An 8,804-nucleotide genomic window follows, 5' to 3' on the forward strand; every position below is an offset into this window, starting at 1 on the left:
AGCAGGATCATCCCCATTCCAAAGTGTTCCTCCATGAATGTTACTGTCAACCTCTCAACTGCAGCCAGGCTGGAGGGAATCCAAAAATCACTTGGCTCTATAATATGTTTTTTGTGTTTTATATCTGATGCTCTAGGAATCCTGACTACTTCAGGCTAAACAATAATACATTCCTAGAACACAAGCACTAGAAAATCCTCTCCCCATTAGCTTGGCAAGGATGGGCATCCACTGTGTGCCAACCACTGTTCCAGGCATTAGGGATACCAAGGGGAAAGAAAGTAGACAGATCCCAGCATTGGCAGAGCAGACAAAGTCAGTCCCACGTGCAGCATGTCTGGCTGATGATAACGAAGGGAAAGAAATACGGAGAAGCAGGCCAGGGAGCAGGGGTGAGGGTGGGGATCACTAGGGGCTGTCACTTTAAATAGGGAAGAAAATGGGGGAGAGCAAGCCCTGTGGCCTTCTAAGAAACAGCGGCCAGCTGCGTGGACAGCAACAGCACATACAAAGGCCCTGAGGCAAAAGCATACGGATAAACAGGCCGGTGTGACTGGAGCAGAGGACATGGGCAATGGCAGGAGTGAAGCCACAGTGAAAGCGGGGTCCTTGGAGGCCACTGTGAAGACTCTGGCCAAGGAGGGTCTCAAGCAGAGAAGTGCTAAGAAGGCAGGGGGTGAGAGCTAGTGAAGTAATCCATGGAAGAGAGGGGTCTGGACCAGGGTCGTGCCAGTGGAAGAGGGGAGAATGGTTGCATTCCTGCTCTGTTTTGAACGTGGAGGTTTGCCACTGTACAAGATACAAGAACCAGACACGATCTCGCGGTCCGTGAGTTCGAGCCCCGCGTCGGGCTCTGGGCTGATGGCTCAGAGCCTGGAGCCTGTTCCGATTCTGTGTCTCCCTCTCTCTCTGCCCCTCCCCCGTTCATGCTCTGTCTCTCTCTGTCCCCAAAATAAATAAACGTTGAAAAAAAAAAAATTAAAAAAAAAAAAAAAAGATACAAGAACCAGAAAGCAAATAATTGAGGATAAACCGAAGTTTGTGGCCTGAAAGATGGAGCCATCTGGCCTAGCTTCATTTTACATGAAGAGGCAATGGAAGCCCAGGGAGGACAAAGTCATGTCCAAGCTCACATAGCTTGTTTCTAGGACCAGAACCCCAACTAGCACTTCTCCCTCTGCCCCAAACTGCAGCTCAGCAGGAGACAGTAGTGACCACTCAGGTCACACCCGGATGCCCTCCAACTCCTCTATGCTCTCAGACGCCGCAGCAGACAGTGCCCCCTGGGAGACCACCGATACTAAGCACGGAATGTAAACCAGGGTAGGAATGCTGGTGAACGAACCACGGGCCCTCCCAGAGAGGATGACCACAGCCCCTGCCTGCCATGCAAGAGAACAGACCTGCTGTGCTCACACACTCCCATTCTCCCAAAAGAACTCCCAAATCTAGACTTTAATGAAGAAATTCTCCTTTAGAAGGCGGCTCAGCTGTTTAACAACCTGAGGTTGGCCGAACAAATCTCATGTGCAGGCCAAGTTCAGTCCACACAGGGCACCATCCTGGAACCAGTCCCAAGACAGCCTAAAACAGACCTGGTTCACTCACACCTTGACCAGGGTTAGGGCATGGAATTAAAGGTTTCAGTTTAAGATGGACTTTTAGTCCAACTTTTCAGCCAGCAGATGACATTCATTATTCCTATAAATAGCTGATAACTTCTAAACCAACCTCAGTGGACCTCCTCTCCCACCGAAAAGAGAATATGCAGCTGCCCATCATTCTGGGTTCTTTGTTAACTTTGGCTTTACCTTATTCTCTGTGGAGTACTAAGATAAGCCCCTTAGAACAGCCAAGAATTCAAAAAGTCTTCCCAAATACCGTCCAATGATTCTTTCGAAGTTATACAGAGAACAGAGTCCTGCAAATGACCCAGGAAACAATTTATGCCAGCCAACTATGAAAACACCAATACACTGCTGGTGTAAGGTTCAGGGACCAGCAGCTGTTCCCATCTTGCCAAATTAATCGAACTCAGATGCAATACTTTGCTCACAAATCAAAGTTGCTCCCATTGCTAGACAGTGGGAGATACATCACTCAAGGCACTTAAGGTAAAACATATTAGATGCGTCCGGTTTTTACCTGTGGGAGTCCGGTTGCCAGTTTCAGGAGACTCATCAGAATTTGTCTGCCCAAGAAAACAACCTTCTAGGAAGTCCCTGAGTTAATTTTCTATAATGCTGGATGGCCCTCTTGCCCACGCTCTCACTTAGAATTAAATATTAACTTTCCCTACAAGCCATATGCTGTCTGCCCAATACCTATTTGGCTTGGTTTGACCATTTTGATGCTGTTGATAATAGGTAAGAACTTCCCCAGGGCAGGGCCACTATCTGTTCTGCTCCCCCACCCACTTTTTTTTCTTGGTATGCAATTTACAATGCACACAAGGAGGCAGGAATAAACGTTTTCTAAAGGCGATTAGGGTGAAGCCCATGAACTGCCACTAAGTCAACCGTTTTTAACGTATAAAATGGGGCATTTTATGTGGTTCGACATAATATTCCTAAATGATCAAGAACAGAGACTTGAATGTTTAAAGAATTCCAGCTACCTGGAACTCTTAAAAAGAAAAAAAAAAAAAAAAAAGAATTCCAGCTATCTCCAGACCAGCATTGCCCAGGAGAACTCTCCATGATAATGGAAATGATCTAAATCTGCACTGCAAACGTGTGGCTACTAAGCATTTGAAATACAGCTAGTGTGACTAAGCCATATTTTACTGGCCTCATTGTAACTGTCTTCAGCTTAAACAACTCTATGCAGCTACTGTATTGGACAACACAGTTGTAGACGACAGTTGTTTTTTTTTTTTAAGTTTATTTATTTTGAGAGAGAGAGAGGGAGGGAGAGAGGGGGAGGGAGGGAGGGAGAGAGAGAGAGAGAGAGAGAAGAACCACCAAAGGAGGGGCAGAGAGGGGGACAGGGGATCCAATGAGGGCTCTGTGCTGACAGCAGAGACCTCGGTGTGGGGCTCAAACTCCCAAACCGTAAGATCATAACCTGAGCTGAAGTTGGACGCTTTACCGACCGAGCCACTCAGATGCCCCTAGATGACAGTTTCTTTGCACGAGAAACAGGTCTCATTCATTTATATTTAATATTTGAAGGCCCAGCATGCAGGAGACACTGCATAAAGAAATGAAAAATACCTTTTTGCACTGATCACATTTTCAACTGGCTGTCTACCTTTCTTCCTCTGAAGCTCTTAATTCCAATCTTCTAGATCCATGTCTTGAGTAGTTACTATCCCAGTAAATGTGGAATTACAGGACCCTGTGGGTGAACATTCAGAAGGCCATGCCCACACTGCCCAGGAACTGGGCAACAGGAACTGGCCTGACAGCCACCTGACCTGCTGGGCCTCCACATTTCCAGCGGCAGAATGGGAACAACACCTTTTCTATAGAATGAGGTTGTGCAAGGCCTAGGTACACACTGAAGTTGTGGACTCTATTTCTAAACAGTAAACCTTAAAAACCAAACTGGGCTCAGCTTGAGTTGTCCAATAAAGTAGTTGGATAACTGAGAGAATATTGACAGGTATGGCCGTCTACCAGTCAACATTCAACATGTTACAGGCCAGGCCTTAACTACAGTAGACCCAGGATGTACAGATGGATAGCACAGACTCTGCCTCTGTAATTCGGACTGACCGTTATTTTTTCCCTCCTGAAGCAAGATTTTAGGGCAGAAAACTCTGCTATCTGGAAAGAACTTTTGAGTCCCTGCCTATGTGTCATTCATTAGCTAAAGTTCCCAGAGATAAAAGAACAATGAGTCTGGGGTCCTGACACTTTTAAAAGGTGTCCTTGTTACATACACAGTAAGCCAATATTCCAGTTAAATCATTCCCATTCAACCACTGAGACAGAATTTGGTACTGTATAATTATTGCAGCCTGTTGACTCTTCAGCAAAGAACTTGATTGCTCAAATGTGACTCAATGACTTGGATTTATCTAAAACTCTCCCATCACCAAAAAAAATATTCATACACCAAGGTACCACTCTAACTTCTAAACTCTTTATAGATGTTGAGAGGCTGATTCCTAACTACAAAAGAAAGGAGTCCTGTTATAGCAGAGTGCTTATGGCTCTCCCCACTGGCCGTCCTCTGCTTCCAAACCCCAAGACACCTCACTTGTCCCCATCCCAGCCACCCTGCAGGCCACGTCTGCATTGCTCCAGGTTAAGGGAAAACTTAGCCTAGTAGGAGGTATGCCCCCACTTTTCCTCCTTTGCTTAAATAGAGAAGGAAGTGGTATCTCCAGGACCTTAGAATCGGAAGCTTCTTTTCTGGAAGGGAAACAGGTTGGCAGCCCCTGGTGGAGCTGACCTTTAGAAAGTTCATGAAGTAATTGAGACATCACCACCGTAGGCAGCATGCCGCAGGATCACCAGGACCTCTCTGGTGTCAGATTAAGAGGAAGTTAAGAGCACACACAGAAGGAAAGTGTAAGGAGGCAGGCAGAGATATTAGGAGAAGGCTCCCCAACTGTGTAGAGCTGGCATAAAATGTGCAGCTGTCCCTCCTAAGACTACGAGAAAGAAGACCCAGGTCTCTAGAAACACTCAGCAGCCAGAGTTCTAAAGAGGTATCTAGCCTAGGATGTGAGGTCCTAGTGGGCCCACTTCCTCAACCTCCAAAATATACCATCCAAATGCCCCCAGCCAGCACAATAAGCAAACAGTGGTGGGAAGCTCCCAAGCACCCTTTAAAGTTTCATTTCCTTGGTGCTTCCCAGTCTCTGCTGACCTCCGACCTCCAGGAGCATTGCCAAACTGCCGTCTGTTTGCACAAGGTCCTAGTTTTTCCCAGCACTTGTGGGGGAGGCTCCTCTGACCATGCGGTGAGAGAGTAGGTGGTATCTCTCCAGGCTACAGATAAGGAAACCCAGGTTCGGAGAGGTTAAGGGGCTTGCGCAGGGGGTCTGTAAGAGAGGCATCAGGGTGGACCCTGGGACTTCTGCGAGCCTTGGGTCTGTGGCAGGCGGGCTGGAGTCAGCCCCAGACTCCACCTCCCTCTGGTGCCCCACAAGCCCCTAAAAACTCATCCAAGCATTAACAGGCAACACTTGTTGGCTATTCCTTATGCGTGCTGGGTCTTCACAGCTTTTCTCTTAAGTAGAAATGATAAGCAACCCCGTTTTTCAGAGGGAAAAGCGGGACACCCGAAGTGAGGCAGCTTGGCCCTGGTCACCCTCAGAGCTTCAGGGATTTCAAAAGCCCACTCCCTTAACCGTTATACCACAATGAGCTACCATTTATGGTCTGTAAGCTGGGGAAGGGTCCCTGACGCTTCCCGGACGCCCTACTGGAAGCGCGGACCCCAGCCCGTCTTCCCTGCCCCAGGGCGCGGACTGGGGAACCCGGCGGGCTGGGGCGAGCGCCAGGCCGGGTGCCAGCGCGCCCCGGCCCGCCGGGCCGGAGGTGCCCGCTTCCGCCCGGGCATGGCACCGCCGGGCCATTCATCGTGGCGCGGGCGGGGCGGACCGGGCAGGGCCCGGGTGGCCCCGTCACCCCGCTGGGCGCCCTCGCGCCGGGCTCCGCGCGGCCCGGCCGGGAAAACGGTGCCCCTAGCCCCGCCGCCAGGGGGAGCAGGGAGCCGCCGCCCGACTCCGGGAAGTTGCCATCGCGGCCGCTCGGGAGTCCGGACCCCGGACGGCCCCGGTGCTCTCACGGCGTCCCCTGCAGCCCCGCGTCCCGGGCCCGCCCTGTCGGGGGCCGCCCGCCCCCCGGAAGCGCCTTCAGGCCGCAGCCCGCAGGCGGGCGTGCTGGGCCCGCGGGCCCCCCATTCAATCCCGCCCTCCTCCCCCCGACCGGCCCCCGCCGCCTTCCGCCCGCCCCCCCCCCACCCCTCCAGCCCGGACTCCAGCCCGGCAACGTCATCCGGCCGCTTCCCGAAACTTAACCCCTTCCTCCGCCAGCTGTGCGCAGCCCCGCCCCGCCGCCAACTTTCTTCGCCCAACTTCGGAGCGTGCGGGCCGGCCCGACGGCCCGCAGGGAGGGAGGGGTCGCCACGTCGTGCCGCCAGGCCGCCGCAGGTCCCCTCCGACCGCTTAGGGGCGTGGGGTCCACGCCGCGGGGCGCGCTCCGCCGCCGCCCCTGCACGGGGTTCGCCCGGAACACGCCCCCCCGGGGCCCGACCCGACCCCGAAGGTCGGTGGCCGCGGCGACGGCCGGCGGCGGGCGGCGCCGCCGGGGGAGGGGCCGCCAAGGAGACGTGTCACTCGCGGCGCGGCCGGCCCCGGCGCCCCGACGGCCCGGCCCGCGCGCCGCCGCCGCCGCTGCTGCAGGGCCCTGCCAAGTTTCTTACCTGCAGCCGGAGACGCGGGAGGGAGAGCGAAAGGGCAGGAGCCGCCGCCGCCGCGGAACCGGGAGAGAAGCCCGCTGAGCCTCCGCCGAGAAGCCGCCCCCAAGCAGCTGCAGACACCGCGACCCCGACGCCGTCCGCCCCGTCCGCCGTCCGCTCCGGCCGCTCGCTGGTTGCGTGCGCGCGTGTGGAGTCGTGGCACTTTCTGCCTCGGAGCTGGCGAACGGCCCCCTCCGCCGGGATCGCCGCCTCCTGCCTTCCCCACCCGGGCCAGCCATTCATCGAGCCGCCTTTCCCCATTGGCCCGCGCCCCGCCACTCCGCGGGTCACTGGCCAGTCAGAGCGCGGGCGGCCGAGCCGCGGCGGCGGCCATTGGGCGAAGAGGAGGGTCTCCGCCTCGGCCAATGGGAGAGGGGAGGAGCTGCGGGGAGCCGCGGGGGGCGGGGCCAGGGAGGGGCGGGGTCGTGCGGTGCGGCGCTCGGCCCTGCGCGGGGGCGGGGCGGGGCCGAAACGCCCCGCCAAAGCGGGAGGGGGCGCCGGTAGGTCCCGCCCACCCCAGGCCCGCGGCGCCGCTCGCAGTCGCTGCCTTGGGGCGGGCGCTGCCCAGGCAGCCTGCAGAAGGTTCGAATACAGGGGATGCCGGGCCTGAGCCCCTGGATCTCGACAGGCTAAGGTGGCGGTGGGTGTCACCCTGAACGCGGTTGCGCAACCCGCCAACAGCAGAGAGGAATGCCTTATTTAAACCCACTGAATCCCACTCCCCCCCCCCCCCCCCCCCCCCCCGTCCCCCAGCAGCGGCTCCACCGGGCCCAGGGTGTGAGGACAAGTTCGGCTGGGGGTCAACCCCGAGAGGACAAGTTCTAATCTTCAAAGAGATGGCATTCAGTACCGGAAAGGATTTTCTTGAGCAAATGGAGGAATTGGGATTGAAAGGCCAGAAGGTGCACAAGGAATCCAAGGTGGATGTGATTGCACCCATTTTTAGAGGTGGTGCAATTGAGTACAGTCTAATAGAGTTACTGGTACAAAGCACAACTGGCAGAGCAATAAATATAACCCACCCTATGGCGTTTTGCTCCATGTAAGGAAGAGGGTGAGGGGGTCTGACCCAAGCAAACTCACCCATTTCCCTGAAAACTGAACAAATAGTACTTCATTATGTAGCTTCCTCCCCTCAATACAAGCCAACACTGTCTCTTCATAACCAAATAAGTCTTTCAATTAAGATAATTTTAGGCCTGGTTTTTAACCATTATATCAGGGTCTTTTAAGGCCAACTCTTTGAATATGAGCCAAAGCCAGCTTCTTTCAAATTAAGGTCTCCAAAAACCCAAAAGGGCTGCTGCAGCCTAATCTCCACACCACTTCCCTGGCCCCTGTGGCTGCAGAGTCCTGTTCCTAATATCTGTTGGGCAATTTCACATTACCCCTTGCTCTGTCACTGGTGCGGTACTAGCTGTTGTTAGAAAGATGTGAAAAATACAAGCTATGGTAAGGGACTAGAGGGGCGGAGTTGAAATTAAACCGTTCATTCCTATTTTTAATCTCAGCAGTTCCTTAACACATTAATGATTAATCAAAGGGAATTAACCTGGATTAACTTTCAACACTCAGTCTGTTTCCAGCGGTGAGCCCCCGCTTGAAATAAAAGTCAAGAATCTCAGCCTCTGGCCGGCATATCAAGTAGTTCTTTTTTTTTTTTTTTTTAAGTTTATTTATTTATTTTGAGAGAGAGAACAAGAGCGTGAGTGGGGCAGGGGCAGAGAGAGAGAGGCAGAGAGAGGATCCCAAGCAGGCTTTGAGATGTCAGCGCAGAGCCCAACACAGGGCTCGCTCTCACAACTGTGAGATCATGACCTGAGCTGAAATCAAGAGTCGGATGTTTAAGTGACTGAGCCACCCAGGTGCCCCACATCAGTTAGTTCTAATTGATCATGGGTAAACCGGTTAACTTTTCTGAACATGGATGTATCCCTCTAGGGCAATCTGAGTTTTAGAGAAGAAAGTCACTCATTGTTCATTCATTCATTCATTCATTCATGCATTCATTGGTGTTTGTTGAGTGCCTGGTATTCACTACCAGGCTGGGCATAGCCTAGAGTGATATGCAGACCAGGTGAAGACTCAACTGCCCCTGAGGGCCTTGCTGTGGGTTTAGGTTTTCCCAGAAGCAGATCCTGACATGGATTCAAGTGACTCACTTGGGGGTAACCACAGGACACATTGGTAGAGAAGTAGAATGGGAGAGAGCTGTGTCAGGCAACTAGCACAACATCAGGCTAGTGACTGGTGTGGGCAACCAGGGCTCAGAATCGCTGGGCATGCCGGGACACTGTGTGGCACATGTCCCAGAGACGTCCTACCTGCAGGATGAGGAGGTGTGTTATTTACCCACCACTCCCACTCCTCGTTGATTGAGGGCTTCT

General features: G+C 53.4%; 1 protein-coding gene across 6 annotated transcripts in view; it reads right to left on the reverse strand.

The window, feature by feature from the left end:
• RRBP1 (ribosome binding protein 1) overlaps positions 1 to 6,609 on the reverse strand; it is a 65,603-nt gene extending 58,994 nt beyond the window's left edge. For 5 of the 6 annotated variants that reach the window (XM_030310141.1, XM_030310142.1, XM_030310140.1 and 2 more), the window contains exon 1: positions 6,382 to 6,609. The gene's annotated coding sequence lies outside the window, so the exon portion shown is untranslated. The remainder of the gene's footprint in view (positions 1 to 6,381) is intronic. The other variant, XM_030310143.1, reaches the window with a different exon arrangement.
• Positions 6,610 to 8,804: the final 2,195 nt, after the last annotated feature.

Source organism: Lynx canadensis, chromosome A3 (genome assembly GCF_007474595.2).
Source record: "Lynx canadensis isolate LIC74 chromosome A3, mLynCan4.pri.v2, whole genome shotgun sequence".
In the NCBI taxonomy this organism is placed as follows: domain Eukaryota; kingdom Metazoa; phylum Chordata; class Mammalia; order Carnivora; family Felidae; genus Lynx; species Lynx canadensis.